The sequence below is a fragment of the Bos mutus genome, chromosome 4 (assembly GCF_027580195.1).
Source record: "Bos mutus isolate GX-2022 chromosome 4, NWIPB_WYAK_1.1, whole genome shotgun sequence".
In the NCBI taxonomy this organism is placed as follows: domain Eukaryota; kingdom Metazoa; phylum Chordata; class Mammalia; order Artiodactyla; family Bovidae; genus Bos; species Bos mutus.
The window spans coordinates 57,477,784-57,496,489 of record NC_091620.1 but is presented as its reverse complement, the minus strand read 5'-3'; the positions used below and the strand labels follow the sequence as shown (position 1 = coordinate 57,496,489).

The following is an 18,706-nucleotide window of genomic DNA, read 5'->3' as shown; positions in this document are numbered from 1 at the left end:
AGAATTCCATGGACAGAGGAGCCTGGTAGGCTACAGTCCATGGGGTTGCCAAGAGTAGGACACGACTGAGCGACTTCACTTCATGTAATAGGAACCACTACCTTCATCAAACTCCAACTATGTATCAGGCACTTGACATACATTTCTTATCCTCCCAGCCGCCTTATAAAGTAGGTTAATTCTTTATTAATTCTCTTTACAGATGAAGAAACCAAGACAGAGAGATTGAGTACCTTGCTCAAGTTTATAGAGAATGAGCTGGCAGTGTAGGGTTGAAGCTTGGGTAGAAATAACTATGACATTATACTCTTAGCAGCAAGACTGGATTGCTTGGCAAAATGTGAATGCAGGGAAAGATGTTTTCATTTGTGGTTACTGCTGCTGCTGCTGCTAAGTCGCTTCAGTCGTGTCCGACTCTGTGTGACCCCATAGACGGCAGCCTACCAGGCTTCTCCGTCCATGGGATTCTCCAGGCAAGAACACTGGAGTGGGTTGCCATTTCCTTCTCCAATGCATGAAAGTGAAAAGTGAAAGTGAAAGTGAAGTCGTGTCTGCTCTTAGCGACCCCATGGACTGCAGCCTACCAGGCTGCTCCATCCATGGGATTTTCCAGGCAACAGTACTGGAGTGGGGTGCCATTGCCTTCTCCCATTTGTGGTTAAGGAGATCTCAAAAGGAGGATGTGTATGAAAGACATGGTAGTGACAGAGGGAAGGGGACCATAATCCAGAAGCTGATGAACTGTCTCAGCTTATTTCTGATTCCTCAATGGCAGATTGTTCTGGGTGGTTTTTTTGATCCAGGAGTTTTCCCAGATTTGACTCTGAGCTAGCTTCAGACTTCTAAAGGAGGAGGAAGGCTAGAAAAGGAGAAAATGGACATGGGGGATAATGTTACATCATGCTTGCTCCAGCAGATGGGTCAATGTTTTAATTTAATTGATGGCTGCTGTCCCACTAGAGCTCACTGCAGTGTCAGAATGGCATTTGTTGGGCCTGGCAAAGAGACAAACCATGTTTATGTATACTCCTTGGTCTCTGAAGCCAGCAATTTTTTCTTTAATGGCCCCTTGATGTGTTACAAGATCCTAATTAGGGCAGTTCAATAAATCAGTCCTTTGGGCACTGACGCTTCAACACAGGCCTAATTTGCTAAGCACTGGTGGACATTAACCAGTTGTTGGAAATTTTCTGACATTCCTCATAGACTCATACAAGGATCCTAGTCCCTCCAGTGACCCGATTCCAGATTCTGGCCCTGAGTGCATGTTCCTAAAGGTTGATCTCAGATAGTCCATGACTAATAATACTTCCCCCAGGCCTTTAGTGGATTAGGCTATTGTTTGCCTACTGCTCCAGGATAGACAGAGATATGTAAGTGTTAAGTGGTGGCCTCATGGCTCCAAGCTTCCTGTGGTTGCTGCCCAGCCTTCAGGATTAATTTAGGGCCTATCTCTGTAGAGAGTCAACTGTCCTGTGCAGTCCTCATTCATAACTTCCTGCTACATCTGGCGAGACGCCAGGAGACTCATTCTTTGTCTACTAGGCTGAAAGGAAAAAAAAGGGGGTGGAGAATTACAAAGGAAGGAAGGGCATTGTTGTTGTTCTTTAGTCTCCTAAATCGTGTCTGACTCTTTGTTGGCCCATGGACTGTAGCCGGCCAGGCTCCTCTGTCCATAGGATTTCTCAGGCAAGAATATTGGAGTGGGCTGCCATTTCCTTCTCCAGGGAAATCTCTCTACCCAGGGATCAAACCTGTGTCTTCTGAGTCTCCTGCATTGCAGGTGGATTCTTTACCACTGTGCCACCTGGGACCCCCAGGGAGGGCATTATGGACGCCTTATCTTCAGAGAGTTCATCCATTCCTCTACAAAGGATAAGACTGGCAAGTCAGCCCCAGTGATGTACTGGTTACCGACCCTGGGATTGCATAGGAAGGATGCGATGTGTTTGGGGAATGGATGCTCCCCACTTGACAGGGGTTTTGGAACTAGCATCTGAGCACGTAGAATGATAATACCAACAGTTTTTGAATCTTCCCAAATGCCATGCCCTGTGCTCATGATTTTAAAGGCAATGTTTTAAACTTTCCTGTATACTCTCTGGCTTACTTTTGGGTAGAAATTTTTATTATTTATATTTTAGAGAAGATGAAATTGAGTCCAGAGAGGTTAAACTCCTTGGCCATCAGATAGCTGCAAAAGGTGGATGTGGCTGACCCTGAACCATCATGCTATGCAGGATAATGCAGAATGGAGAAGCAGTTTCCAACTTCTCCCAGGCAGCTGCAAGTGTGATGTTCTCTTATTGAACTCTATTCCTGTAGTGGACCCTGGGTCATATACAAGCCCCAGTGGGACAATTATGGGACTGGCTCCACAAAGTCCTGTGAAATAAAGTGGGGTGAAGTGGAGTTACTACTATAGAGGGCAAAACCTGGAACTGTTCAAATGGATGTTTAAGAGGTAGATGATTCACACTTTGGAAGTCTTAACTCCTACTAGCCAAATGTTCCTGTATTCCACCTCACAGCTGATTATGGTGTTTACCTGCACCCCCACTCCAGTACTCTTGCCTGGAAAATCCCATGAATGGAGGAACCTGGTAGGCTGCAGTCCATGGGGTCGCTAAGAGTTGGACATGACTGAGTGACTTCACTTTCACTTTTCACTTTTATGCATTGGAGAAGGAAATGGCAACCCACTCCAGTGTTCTTGCCTGGAGAATCCCAGGGACGGGGAGCCTGGTGGGCTGCCGTCTATGGGGTCGCACAGAGTCAGACACATCTGAAGTGACTTGGCGGCAGCAGCAGGGTATGCATTTGCTCAGCTTCCTTTCTACTGTGATGTCAGGTATTGCTTTCGCTTTGGTCCCTGCCAGTCTCTATCCTGTATACAACTCTTAGGTACCTGCCTTTATGCCAGGTCCCGTGCTGACTGATGAGGATACCAAGAGAAACAGGCAGTGATTCTTGCCATTGATGTGAGCCCAGCCTGGGACATGGTCAGGAGAGACTGTGCTTAAAGGTAAGGGCTTGGGTCAGATGCTTTAAGTTCAACCCTCAGCTCTAACATGTATCTTAACCTCAGTGAGTGTTGGCTTCCTCATTTGTAAAACGGGGATGCTAACAGGACCTTTCTCACGTGAAAGAGCAAAGATTGAACGAGATCACTCATGTAAAAACTTGACCCTGTCCCAGGTATGTAGTAAGCTCAAACAGACATCAGCTGGTAATACTTCCTGACTTTTGGGGTTTACCCTCTTTTCATAATGGCCTAAGTTTCCTGATTCAGTGAGTGTGGTTGTTAAATCTGTCTTTGGCTGCTGCTGAGTCCTTGACAAAATGGTCTCAGTTTTAAACTGGCTCAGGTTACAAGACTGTGTGATGACTCATGACCCTAGCAAGCGTACAGCTGGGGCAGCTGGCCTGGGCCCTGTCCTCTGACCAGTCTTGTCAGGTACCACAGTGTTTCCACGGCAACTAATACATTTGCAGTTGTTTTTTTTTTTCCCAGTATTGATGACATATCTTTACATTGCCTAGAATATTTTTGCTATTTCTTTGATTTTTCCCATTTCTAAACAGAAATATCACTTTTAAAAAACTTGAGTGTTAGAGAACTGGACACAATGCCTATTTTACTTACTAATATAAACACATCAGGCTTTCACAATATTTGGCTCTGTATGAAGAACACAGTCTGTAGTGAATTGGTCTCCTTCCTGCCATCCTCACACACTTTGCTTCCTTTGACCTCTGTGCCCCTGCTGGCTATTCCCCTATCCTGGACTACCTTCCTACATCCAGTATTTTTCATCCTGCAATGCTTGTCTCAAGGTATTACTCCAACTATGTGCTATGGAATCTGTAGCTCTTGCTTGATTTCTTTCCTCCCTGAACAAGTGAAACACTCATTGTATACCTGCAATTTGGCATTTCCCCACATGTTTTCTTATATTCAGACTATTCATTAAGCATTCAGGAGCCTCCTAATATTTCCAAACTCTGTGCTAAGTATTTTTCACATTTATTGCCTCTTTTAACTCTTTCAACAGTTCTGAAAATAGGTATTGTTAATTTTCCCACAATGTCTATGCAAAAACTGAAGTTAGACTCCAGTAGCTTAAATAATTTGTCCATTAAGAAAATGAAAAGACAAGCCAGACCAGGAGAAAATACATGCACATCATATATCTGGTATGGAATTTGTATCCAGAATGTATAAACAACACTTAAAGCTCAACAATAAGAAGGTAAGTGACACAATAGGTCAGATATGAATAGACATTTTTCCCAAGAAGGTAGATGAATGGCTAATCATCACATTAAAATTATGTATAACATCAATAACTATTAGGAGAATGGAGATCAAACCACAATGAGATATCATTCATTGGTATATACCACCCACTAGGATGGCGCACAGAGTCGGACACGACTGAAGCGACTTAGCAGCAGCAGCAGCAGGATGGCTATAGTTGAAAGAACAGAAAATAACAAGTATTGATGAGGATGCGGAGAAACTAGAACCCTCGTGCTTTGCTGATGCGAATGTAAAATGGTAGGACCACTTTGGAAAAGAATGTGACAGTTTCTTGAAAAGTTAAACATACTTATCAAACAATCTAACAAATCTACTCTCAGGTATCTACCCAAGAGAAATGAAAACATACATTTACACAAAGATTAACAACTGAATGATCACAGAAGCATTATTCATAATAGGCTAAAACTGAGATAATCCAAATATCCATCTGCTGTGAATGGATAAATGAAATGTGGTATATCTATAAAATGAAATATAACTCAGCAATCAAGAGGAATGAATGTATGCTAATACATGCGACAACATGGTTGAAGTTCAAAAATGTTTTGCTAAAGAAAAGCAGGCATATACAAGTGAGTATATATTGTATGATTCTGTTCACATGAAATTTCTAGAAAAGACAAATCTATGGAAATGGAAAGGAAGTCAATGGTTGTCTAGACCTGGGATGAGAATAAGGTTTGACTGGTCATAAGGGAACTTTTTGGAATGATGGAAATGTTCTAAAATTGGATTGAAGTGATATTTGCACAGCTCTGTAAAATTACTAAAAATAATTTTATTGAAATGCATACTTACAATGAGTAGACTTTATGGTATACAAATAATACCTCAGCAATGATGTTAAAAAAAAAAATGTATGTGTCCAAGATGATACAAATAGGGAAGTAGGGATTTGGGCCCTATCTTCCTTCTATGCTCTTTTTCTAGCCTTTGTCATTTTTTCTTGTGTATGGCTTGTTTCTCTAGCAGGTGTACAACTCCTTGAGCACAAGGAGCATGCCTTTACATTTTTGGGACTCCCTCACAGTGCTCTCAACAAATCTATGGAATTGAGTTGATAGCACATGGTATTCTACTGGGATTATTCTATGCCAGAAGGAACGGTGTAGGACTGCTGTTTCTCCAAATGCTGCCCCGAGTGTTGAGACATGAGGGGTAGATAGTCCATCAAAGGCATGCCGCCTGAAGAACAATGTAGTGACAGAGCTGGCTGACAACAAGAGACAAAGAGCTGTGCTGTTGAACACTGCCCAGAGCAACCTGTCTCTTCCTGCTCAGCCCAGCAGACTGTTAAAAGGACTACAAAAGGCTGCTGGGGAGATGACAAGAGCTGAAGAATTTGCTGAATGTGTTACCCTTGATATCAAGAGTAAACCCGAATGACCTTCCCAGGACACATAGTAGAGATTATTAGAATATAGACAAGATCTGAATCCAGGCAGGGAGGCAGAGATGCAGAGGGCTTACATATATTTTATCCACTCAATAATGAATTTGCTGGAAACCAGAATTATTATTTTTCATAATTTTAAAAGGGGTTATAAGTAAAAACTGTCTAAAACTTGAAAATGGGCAAAAGAGACCATTGAGTGTCCTCTCAGTGGCTTTCTGGGCGTTGTCTAGCATGCCCAGGTGTGCACTTTTGACTGTCTTTCTATTGATTAGGCTATTTTCCAACCATAGTGGTAGCAGTAACTTGTAGAAAACCTGGTAATAATGCAAACAATTCTTGTCCACAACAAAGCAAATGCATTTCATTTCACCCAGTGGATATAGCAAAGGTAACTACAAACATTACATTTTATTGCCCTTTCAGATATTAATAGATGCAGTTTTGCATCTATTAGCAATTTTAAGCATTCTTGATTGCTTATAGATAGATATCTCTGTTCTTCAAATTCCCCATTAAAACAACCTTAATATCTAATAGGTTCTCCCATTAGTTAGTGAGTCACATAAAACTTCTGACACATATTCCTTTCATATTTTCACAGTAGTCATGTTTTTAACTTATTAAGGATTATACTTTAGTAGTATACAAAGAGAGTTCAGGGCCACAGCTCTGGCTATCAAAAACTGTGGTCTGCATTTGACCAGACAATTGAAGGAGTTTCTTATCCACCCTCCCCATTCTGAAACTTACCTGTTCCTTCTCTATAGGTCCAGCAGGCACCATTTTCTCCATCAGGAAGCTTTCTCAAGCCTTTAGACTGGGCTAGACGTCTTTGTTCTGTGCTTTCACACACACACACAAAAAACCCACTCTCTGGATTTGCTTTTCTCCTAACATCGTGGGCAAATCCACCTGAAAATGGCAAAAATCCAAAGAAAGGCAACAGTCAGAACAGTCCCATGTCTGGTTTCTAAAGAAGTGGCAGAGTAAGTTCTGCCACAAGCTCAGACCATGGCTAAGTACCAGACATCGAGGAATTTATCTTACTGGGTTATGAGGCAAGCTCAAGGAGCAGATAGGCAATCATGGGTTGGGAACTAGCTTAGAGCCCACCTACACATTTTCTAACTTTTATGAGAGCCTGTTTCCTCCTGCAGTCAAACTGCCCAAAGTTCAGTTGCCCAAAGCTGCTCCAAGGAGTACAGAAACCAATGATGGTAACTTTTCACATAAAGACTAACAATACTATAATACTGTGCACACCTTGTACAAGTGCACACCTTGTAACAATACACTTAAAAAACTTGTTAGGAGGGTAAATCTCATGTTAAGTGTTATTACCACAAAACTGTTGGAGGTGATAGATAAGTTTATTGCCTTGACGTGGTGAAGGCTTCATAGCTGTATGCTGTGTATGTATGTTCAAACTCATCAAATTGTACACATTAAATATACACAGTTTCAAAAATCAATTATACCTCAATAAAGCTATTGTCTTCCCTGGTGGCTCAGACAGTAAAGTGTGTGTCTACAATGCACGAGAACTGGGTTAGATCCCTGGGTCAGGAAGATCCGCTGGAGAAGGAAAAGGCAACCCACTCCAGTACTATTGCCTGGAAAATCCCATGGACAGAGGAGCCTGGTAGGCTACAGTCCATGGGGTCACAAAGAGTCAGACACAACTGAGCAACTTCACTTTCCTTTCCTTTAAAGCTGTTAAATTTTTAATATGAAAAATTTTTTAAAAGATTAATATTGTTAATGTGGTCAAATAGCCAAGGATCGTGGCAAAATAGAATTTGTTAAACCTATTCAAAGCTGTTACAAGCATTCAAACAAACATTATGCTTATTCTTATATAGGGAATAAATATTTAACTTGGTCCAGAAAGAGAGAGAAATATAAGGGAAGCAGGAAGGATGCATAAAGTTTTAAAGCAAAATTAATTAATCAGAAAAGTGGAGAAATGATGGTAAATCCAAAATCCATTCTTTCAACAGGGCTAATTACGTTGGCAAGCTCTACACAGCATAATAAAAATGGGAAAAGAGAGAAAATAGAACTAACCCCCCAAATAAAAATATCCAACATAAAATAATCAATAATGAGAAGTGGATTTAGGCAAGATTAAAAAGATTGTGAAAACTTTTAAGAACATATAATGTACATCTCTATATTTATAAATTTTAAAATCCTGATTAAATGAAATTTTAAAAATGAAAATACAAATGGTCCAGTTTGTATAAAAGAATTTTGAGAGTCTACACAGAACAAAAAGCATGGAAACCTACTGTTAAAGTACTGGATCCAGACAAATGTAATAACAAATTCTTTCGTATGAACACATAGTTCCTCTGCTATGAAATCTATTAAGAGGGAGGAAAATAAAGCTATACAATTTATTTTAGAAAACTAATATAACCTTGACACCAGTACCTCTGCGGGAGACACCCAAACACTCCAACATTCTCCTGTTGACAGTTGTTCAGCAGTGAGCTGTAATTTTGAAGTTCTCTCAGGAGAAGATGAGTGCACGTCCTTCTGCTCTGCCATCTTGCAAGCACATCAACATTTTAGGAATCAGCGAACTAAAATGGACTGGAATGGGTGAATTTAACTCAGATGACCATTATATGTACTACTGTGGGCAAGAATCCCTTAGAAGGAACGGAGTAGCCCTCATAGTCAACAAAAGAGTCCCAAATGCAGTACTTGGATGCAATCTCAAAAATGACAGAATGATCTCTGTTCGTTTCCAAGGCAAACCATTCTATATCACAGTAATCCAAGTCAATGCCTCAACGAGTAATGCTGAAGAAGCTGAAGTTGAATGGTTCTATGAAGATCTACAAGACCTTCTGGAACTGACACCCCCCAAAAGATGTCCTTTTCATTATAGGGGACTGGAATGCAAAAGTAGGAAGTCAAGAGATACCTGGAGTAACAGGCAAATTTGACCTTGGAGGACAAAATGAAGCAGGGCAAAGTCTAACAGAGTTTTTCCAAGAGAACACACTGGTCATAGCAAACACCCTCTTCCAACAACACAAGAGAAGACTCTACACATGGACATCACTAGATGGTCAATACCAAAATCAGACTGACTATGTTCTTTGCAGCCGAAGATGGAGAAGCTCTATACAGTCAGCAAAAGCAAAAAAAAAAAAAAAAAAAAGACTGGGAGCTGACTGTGGCTCATATCATGAACTCCTTATGGCCAAATTCAGACTTAAATTGAAGAAAATAGGGAAAACCACTAGGCCATTCAAGTATGGCCTGAATCAAATCCCTTTTGATTATACAGTGGAAGTGACAAATAGATTCAAGGGGTTAGATCTGATAGACAGAGTGCCTAAAGAACTATGGATGGAGGTTCATAACATTGTACAGGAGGCAGTGATCGAGACCATCCCCAAGAAAAAGAAATGCAAAAAGGCAAAATGATTGTCTGAGGAGGCCTTAAAAATAGCTGAGAAAAGAAGAGAAACAAAAGGCAAAGGAGAAAAGGAAAGATATACCCATTTGAATGCATAATTCTAAAGAACAGCAAGGAGAGATAAGAAAGACTTCCTCAGTGATCAATGCAAAGAAATAGAGAAAACAACAGAATGGGAAAGACTAGAGATGTCTTCAAGATAATTAGGGATACCAAGGGAACATTTCATGCAAAGATGGGCACAATAAAGGACAGAAATGGTATGGACCTAACAGAAGCAGAAGATATTAAGTAGAGGTGGCAAAAATACACAGAAGAACTATACAAAAAAATTCTTTATGACCCAGATAATCACAATGGTGTGATCACTCACCTAGAGACTGACATCCTGGAATGCAAAGTCAAGTGGGCCTTAGGAAGCATCACTACAAACAAAGCTAGTGGAGGTGATGGAATTCCAGTTGAGCTATTTCAAATCCTAAAAGATGATACTGTGAATGTGCTGCACTCAATAAGCTAGCAAATTTGGAAAACTCAGCAGTGGCCACAGGACTGGAAAAGGTCAATTTTCTTTCCAATCCCAAAGAAAGGCAATGCCAAGAATGTTAAAACTACTGCACAATTGCACTCATCTCACACGCTAGCAAAGTAATGCTCAAAATTCTCCAAGCTAGGCTCCAACAGTATGTGAACCATGAAATTCCAGATGTTCAAGCTGGATTTAGAAAAGGCAGAGGAATCAGAGATCAAATTGCCAACGTCCATTGGATTATCAAACAAGCGAGAGTTCAGAAAAACATCTACTTCTGCTTTATTGACTACGCTAAAGCCTTTGACTGTGTGGACCACAACAAACTCTGGAAAATTCTGAAAGATATGGTAATACCAGACCACCTGACCTGCCTCCTGAGAAATCTGTATGCAGGTCAAGAAGGAACAATTAGAACTGGACATGCAACAACAGACTGATTCCAAATTGGGAAAGAAGTACATCAAGACTGTATATTGTCACCCTGCTTATTTAACTTATATGCAGAGTACATCATGAGAAATGCCAGGCTGGATGAAGCACAAGCTGGAGTCAAGATCGCCAGGAGAAAGATCAATAATCTAAGATATGCAGATGACACCACACTTATGGCAGAAAGGGAAAAAGAACTGAAGAGCCTCTTGATGAAAATGAAAGAGGAGAGTGAAAAAGTTGGTTTAAAATTCAGAAAACTAAAATCATGGCATCTGGTCCCATCACTTCATGTCAAATAGATGGGGAAACAATGGAAACAATTAGAGACTTTATTTTTGGGGCTCCAAAATCACTGCAGATGGTGATTGCAGCCATGAAATTAAAAGACGCTTGCTCCTTGGAAGAAAAGTTATGACCAACCTAGACAGCATATTATAAAGCAGAGACGTTACTTTCCCAACAAAGGACTGTCTAGTCAAAGCTATGGTTTTTCCAGTAGTCATGTATGGATGTGAGAGTTGTACTAGAAAGAAAGTTGAGTGCTGAAGAATTGATGTTTTTGAACTGTGGTATTGGAGAAGACTCTTGAGAGTCCCTTGGACTGCAAGGAGATCCAACCAGTCCATCCTAAAGGAAATCAGTCCTGAATATTCAGTGGAAGGACTGATGCTGAAGCTGAAACTCCAATACTTTGGCCATCTGATGTGAAGAACTGACTCATTGGAAAAGACCCTGATGCTAGGAAAGATTGAAAGGCAGGAGGAGAAAGGGACGACAAAGGATGAGATGGCTGAATGGCATCACCGAGTCTATGGACATGAGTTTGAGCAAGCTCCAGGAGTTGGTGATGGACAAAGAAGCCTGGCGTGCTGCAGTCCATGGGGTGGCAAAGAGTTGGACATGACTGAGAGACTGAACTGAACTGAAAAAGTGCCTTAAAAAGGGACAACTATAGACTAAATGTATAACTAAAAATATAATAACACTATATGAAATATTAGCAAATCAAAACTAGAATTACATTAAAAATATACTATGCCCAAGTGAGTTTATTCTGTGAGTATAAGAATGATATATTCTAGGAAATATTTTAATATAATTAACCATATTAGTAGAAGAAGGAAAATATTAGGTCAAAATATCAAAAACACTGGGGTCAGAAATCAAAAATCTATTCCAGATTTTTAAAAATAAACCTCTACTATAGAAAAAAAAATTTAAGAATCCTGAAAATACCATCTTGAAATAAATAGCCACCAAATAAGGAGGACTTCTCTGCAAGTCAAAAAACAAGAAAAAGATACCAAATATAATCACTATTTTTAGGTACTTTTCTGGAATTTAAAGAATTTTAAGAAAATGAAATAAGATGTAAAAATATTGACAAAAAGAAAAAGATACTTTTTGCAGAAGACATTTGCCTATCTGAAAAAACTAAAAGCATGTACACTATAGAGTAAAATAAGGTACACATGATTCAGAACATAAAAAAAAGTTAGAAAAAAATGTATACACACACAAATAGAGTCCCAGTACATGTAATATCCTGACACAAAGAGAGAAAACAAGAAGAAAAACACTGAAGTTTATAAACTTGTATGTAGCAGGAAGAATATGATAAAGCTGACAGGTACATGATAAATGGAGAAAAATATTTGAAACCTACCTTAAATATTAATGCCTTTGATAAAGAACTCTTAGAAATTGCTGAACACTTTCATTCATTCAACAAATATTTATTGAGTGCTTATTCTTTGTCAGGCACTGTTGTAGATGCTTGGAAGACATAAATGAACAGAAAGCTATAAGTCTCTGCCATTATAGTTCTTACCTCTTCATGCAATTTATTTAAAAAAATGCAAATAGTAATAAAAATGCAAAAATCTTGACCTCCATTAGCATTTAAAGACATGTAAATATAAAAGTTTTATTTTTACTTGTTACTAGTTAAATCAGTAGAGATTTAAAAAATTGATTATTCTCAGTGATGTCAGGGCATGGGAAACACAGACTCTCATACACTTCTAAAAGGAGTATAAATTGGTAGAAAATTTTTGGAAGGCTATTTGGCAGTCTTAAGAGGGCTGACTAGCAATTCCTTTTTTAGGAATTTATACCAAATAAAATACCACTCTAATGGCAGGAAGTGAAGAGGAACTAAAGAGCCTCTTGATGAGGGTGAAGGAAGAGAGTGAAAAAGCCAGCTTAAAACTCAATATTAAAAAAACAAAGACCATGACATCCTGTCCCATCACTTCATGGCAAATAGAAGGTGAAAAGTGGAAGTAGTGATACATCTCCTCTTCTTGGGCTCTAAAATCACTGTGGCTGGTGACTGTAGCCATGAAATTAGAAGATGATTGCTTTTTGGCAGGAAAGATGACAAACCTAGACAGTGTGTTAAAAAGCAAAGGCATCACTTTGCTGACAAAGATCTGTATAGTCAAGGCTATAGTCTTCCTTGGGCTTCCCTGGTGGCTCAGCTGGTAAAGAACACGCCTGCAAGGCAGGAGACCTGGGTTCAATCCCTGGGTTGGGAAGATGCCCTGGAGAAGGGAAAGGCTACCCACTCCAGTATTCTGGCCTAGAGAATTCCATGGACTCTATAGTCCATGGGGTCGGAAAGAGTCAGTCATGACTGAGCCACTTTCACTTTCACTTTCCTAGTCTTTCTAGTGGTCATGTACGGATGTGAGAGTTGGACAATAAAGAAGGCAGAGCACCAAAGAAATGATGTTTTTAAACTGTGATGCTGGAGAAGACTCTTGAGAGCGCCTTGGAAAGCAGGGAGATCAAACCAGTCAATCTTTTTTTTTTTTTTTTTTAATTGGAGGCTAATTACTTTACAATATTGTGGTAGTTTTTGCCATACATTCACATGAATCAGCCATGGGTGTACATGTGTTTCCCATTCTGACCCTCCCTCCTACCTCCCTCCTCATCCCATCCCTCAGGGTCATCCCAGTGCACCAGCCGTGAGCACCCTGCCTCATGCATTGAACCTGGACTCAAACCAATCTTAAAAGAAATCAACCCTGAATACTCTTTGGAAGGATTTTGCTGAAGCTGAAGTTGCAATACTTTGGTGACCTGATGCGAACAGCTGACTCATTGGAAAAGACCCTAATGCTGGAAAAGATTGAAGGCAGAAGGAGAAGACAGTTACAGAGGAAGAGATGGTTGGATGGCATCACCAATTCAATGAACATGAATCTGGGCAAACTTCTGGAGATGGTGAGAGACAGGAAAGCCTGGCATGCTGTAGCCGATGGGGTCACAAAGAGTCAGACATGAATTGGTGACTGAATAATAACAACGAAGTAAATAAGCAGGTAATTGCAAAAGGAATGTAACCATAAGGATACATACTTCAGAGCTATTTATAAGGGCAAAAAAATTGGAAACAATCTAAATTTGGTACATACACACAACATAAATTGTAGTGCTTGCTTCAGCAGCATGTATACTAAAAAATTAGAATGATGCAGAAAAGATTAGCATGGTCCCTGTGCAAGAATGACAAACAGATTCATGGAGCATTCCATTATACTGAAAAAATGGGTACAAGACTTAAATAAACATTTCTCCCAAGAAGACATACAGATGGACAAGAGGTGCATGAAAAGATGTTAATCATCACTAATTATCAGAGAAATGCATATCAAAACTACAGTGAGGTATCACTTCACATTAGTCAGAATGGCCATCATTAAAAAGTCTACAAATAACAAATGCTGGAAGGGGTGTGGAGAAAAGGGAACCCTCCTGCACTGTTAGTAGGATTGTAAATTGGTGCAGCCACTATCGAAAACACTATGGAGGCTCTTCAAAAACAAATTGAGTTGCCATACCATTCAGCAATCACTCCCCTGGCATTTATCCAGGCAAATCTATAATTTGAAAAGATATACACACCCCTATGTTCATAGTAGCACTATTTACAATAGCCAAGAGATGGAAGAAACCTAAACATCCATCAACAGATAAGTGGATAAAGAAAATGTGGTATACACACAATGGAGTATTACTCAGCACTAAAAAGAATGAAATCATGCCATTTGCAGCAACGTGGATGGACCTAAAGATGATCAGAGTAAACCAGAAAAAGAAAGACAAATACCGCATGCTATCACTTGTATGTGGAATCTAAAATACAACACTAATGAAGAGGTCTACAAAACAAACAGTCTCAGAGACACAGAGAAGAGACTTCTGGTTGCCAAGGGAGAGTAGAGTAGGGGTGGTGGAGGGAAGGACTGGGAGTTTGGGATTAGCAGGGACAAACTATTAGATACAGAGTGGATAAACAACCAGATTCTACTATATAGCACAGGAAACTATATTTAATATCCTGTGATAAATCATAATGGCAAAATGTGAAAAAGAATACATATATATTCAGCAAAGTATATTACTGCGTGCAGTGCAAAGTGCTTTACAAAGCACAGTGTATTACTGCGCTTTGCTGTACAGCAGAAACTAATGCAACACTGTAAATCAACTATATTTCTTTTTTTTTCAACTATATTTCAATAAAAATTTTAAAAAGAAATTATATTGTAGAAAAACATATAGTAATACAGAAATATTGTTAAATGAAAAGGTAGATTGTGTTATATACTGAGAGATTTCATTTTAAATGTATACATATATATATATTTATATGTGTGTGTGTATATATATAAATATACCACTTAAAAATTTGGAAAGATTGACATTAAAATATTAATTAAGGTTTTCTTAGTGGTACAATTTTAAGTGCTTTCCATTTTCTTTCTTGTGATTTAGGTAGTATGGATTTTATAAATTTTAAAAGGACTATTGTTTCTTTTTAAACATATAAAGACATCCATGTACCTCAGAGAGTTTATACTTTGTTGGATCCCATTTAATTATTGCAGATACATCCCCCAGGTTTTAAACAAATCCCCTTAACACTGCACTAATTCTTTCAGGCCTGAGAAAAGGCTGCCAGGAAGAACAGGATCTGACAGGTCTAGGATTAGGTGAAGCAGGTAAAGCGAGTTGCTGAAGTATAGAGCTGGGTCCCATCTTTATTTCTGTCCACTGTAGATTTTTTGCATTAATTCTGGCTTTTTAAAATATTAAAGTATTATTATTATTGAGTACTGAGAATTTTGGCAACACACACCTTCCTAAATTTTGCACCAAAGGTGAGTGCCTCCTTCATTTCACCATAGCCCCAGCCCTGCCCCTCCACAGCCCCCTGCACTCTCCATGCTCCACAGGCAGCATCTTTACATACATTGCTCCACCTCCTATCTAGCGGGTGCAGCACCCTCCCAGGAACCAGCAAATGAACCTGGGTGCTTTGGGTGGAGTGAGGGATGGCGGCGATTCTGAACATTCTTGGAGCACTTCCTTTGGCCTGGCCTCTGGGCAAAGCACTTTACCAGTACTATCTGAATCCGCACATACCCTGGTAGGTTGGGTAGCGGAGAATCCTATGCATCTCCCAATATCCTTCTTTCCTCTCAGTAACAGACTTTCCAAACTGCAGCTGGGGACATGGCCATCCAGAATATAGACCACATTTCCCAGACTCTCTTGCAACCTGGTGTGGCTGTGTGATTAAGTCTGAGACAAAAGAAAGTAAGAGAGCTGTGTAATTTATGGGACAGGCCTATAAAGGGGAAGGCCATTCCCTTCTTGCCTGCTTCCTCATGGAATATGTGAGTGAGGACTGGAGCTGTAGCATTCATTTGGCATAGATATTAAAGTCACCTTTAAAAATGGTGTGATCATGTGGAATCTCCATACCTGGCCTGGATTGCTGTGTTATGAGAGAGAAATAGACTTCTATCTCAATAAAACCACTGTTTTCTTGGGTTTCCCAGGACTTGCAGATCAACCTAATCCTAATTCATTCTGATAAATGTTATGATGAGTCCACTTTGTAGATGAGGAAATGATTTAGAGAAGTTAATCACGTTTTCCAAGTTTGCACAGCTATTTAGTGAGATCAAAATCTGAAGCCAGAATGTCTGACTCTCAAGCCCTAGCTCTTAATCCTATGCTATTAAAGTTCCCTGTTTTAGGAAGATTTCCAAATCTGAGCAAAAGGCTCAGAAGCCTAGACTTTTGATGCTCATTCTTATGCTGTTCTCCAGCCCAAGCCTTAAACCCTTTGAGGGCTTCAGCAGGTTGAAAATGGCTCAGCAGAGAACAGGAAATCCTTGTAAATGTCTTCTCCGGTACTACCCATACCTCGCTTTGTCCTCAGACCGCCGAGTGACACCAGCACTGTTTATTTGCATGGTTCCTTAAGGATTGTCCATTGTTGTTTCCCAGAACAAGTTACGCTGCTCTTCCTACAGTGAGTGGTGGGGGTGGGGATGGGGAAGGGCTGCGTCTCTGCAGACACTTCAGAAATCCCACCACTTTGAGACAGTCTCGAGGAAATCCAGTCCCAGCCTTGGAACAATGTGTAGCCCTGTGGCATTTTGACATTGGGCGTCCGTCTCTTCATTGTTGAAGTAACTCAGCACGTGGCAATGTGTTTATCCCCTTGGGTCAGGTCAATGCTAAAGTAAGTTCATCGCCTCTGCTTCTTCAATAACTCATGTCTGATGCATCAGCCGAATGCATTTCAGGCTTATAAGCAGTTCCCTAGATCCACAGGCAAAAAGCTTTCACCATCTCCCCCTCCCCCACTAGTGACCATATCTTAGCATTAATGCATCTGATGGCACCAAGCCTTTGTGGCCTGAGCAAGGACAGTCGCCAAGCAAGGATTGAAATCACATTTTTATAAACATTATTACTTTTCCACAGCTTGGTTTCCTTCAGGCTTTTGATCTATTAGGCCACACCATTTAGTCTGGACTGAATCCTTGAATTACTTTACTTTTTCTTCCAAGACTCTCAAAGAACTTGATAAACTTGTACTTATTAAAATATTCATCAGTAGTGTTAACATATCAGGGATAAAAGTGAAACACTGCTTAATGTGGGAGACAATATACAATCTCAAGTGTAGATTTTGACTCTTTTGTGAATAACAATCATTGTTTTAGGAAAACACTGAGTTTATCCAGCCTTTGTTAGAATCTCCCTATCATATAATGGAAATGTTAAATCTGAGCCTTCTTGTGAAGTAAACTCATATTATCATTTACATATGTCCAGTCATGGCATTAATAAAAGCAGATTGTCTTGGATAAAACACACAGTTAACCTTTAAAATAGATCTGAAAATAAGATTATGAATAATTGTTCTTCTTTACTGTGACTACTGGGCTGTATTTAGTGCCAAACTTTTTTGACAGCTCCTAAGGAGTAAATTGTAAGTATATTGAAATTGTTATCCAAGTACAAGCTGCCACTTCTGTGTAATGGCATTTTTCTCCCACAAACTGTGAAAGAAATGGAGCCATAAGGAATCAAAGTAGAATCAGAGGGATTTGTTAGAATAGAAATTCCGATTCCTTCATTCTACTTCTCATTTATTGTCAGACAATAAGTGAGTAAATGCCCACTAAAAAAATCAAAAGATCCATTTATCTTTTGGTAAATAAAATGTGCAACATTCTCAACACAACAGCTTAGTTTTGGAAGAGCTACCCTAAATTCACTACTCACTGGTACACTCTAAATTACCTTCTGTGTATTTTAAGAGTGAGGGACAGGAGGAGAACCAAGAGAGTAAGGCCAAGCTATATTCACTGTAATTGCGGAAGGACCCAAAGAGGGCAGGAGGAAAAGTTAATATCATCTCTTCTTGGACCAACTGGGATGCTTGTGTGTTACACAGAATTCCTTTCCCTGTGTGGTTCTGAGTGAGGATGGCCACAAGAAACATCTGTGGCAGTGACACTGCAGCCATTACATTCTAAAGGCAGCTTGTATCTCCCTTATTCATGACCTCCGAGTTCACCGAGCCGGAGAAAGAAGTTCATCTGCCAAGACAGAGCCTCCGGTTCCCATGGGATCTCCCCCTTCAGCTTCTCTGAGTCCTGGGCCAGGTATGTGCAGTTCTGTGGGGAAGGGTACTACCTTCTGTGTCCACCAAAATTACAGGTGCAAAAGATAGACATGGTCCCCATTTTCCCTTGTGGGTTCCAGCAGGTCCTCGCTCTCCTCTACTTCACTCTAGTTCGTCTCTCCTCCTGCTGGCCCTGTGGCTCAACAGCAACTTCAGACCCACCCACTGCAGATGCAAAGACCAGCCCCATCTGGAGATTCCTTCACCAACCCCTACAACGGGTTAAGATCTAATTCTGTGCTATCCAGTATAGTAGCCACAAGTCATGTGTGACTATTAACATTACAATTGATTAAAATGATAGAAAATTAAAACTCCAGTTCCTCAGTTGTGCTTGCCACATTTCACATGTGTACCTAGTGCCTGTGTTACCAAACAAGGCGGATACAAAACATTTCTATCATCACAGAAAGCTATACTGAACAGTAGTGGTATAATTCCTGTCATATGTTCCTTATTTCATATCATTTATAGAAATTGTTTTTCTCTGATCAAACACTAGCATTTGGTAAAGACTGGTCTGGGTCAGTGATTTTCAACTTTTTGTTCTCCAGTACCTATGATGGATATTATTCACA

General features: G+C 39.9%; 1 non-coding gene across 1 annotated transcript; it reads left to right on the top strand.

Annotated features, from left to right (window-relative positions):
- Window positions 1-13,567: 13,567 nt before the first annotated feature.
- Window positions 13,568-13,674, top strand: LOC138987715 (U6 spliceosomal RNA). Its single transcript, XR_011464094.1, has one exon. It is a non-coding gene; the product is annotated as a U6 spliceosomal RNA (small nuclear RNA).
- Window positions 13,675-18,706: the final 5,032 nt, after the last annotated feature.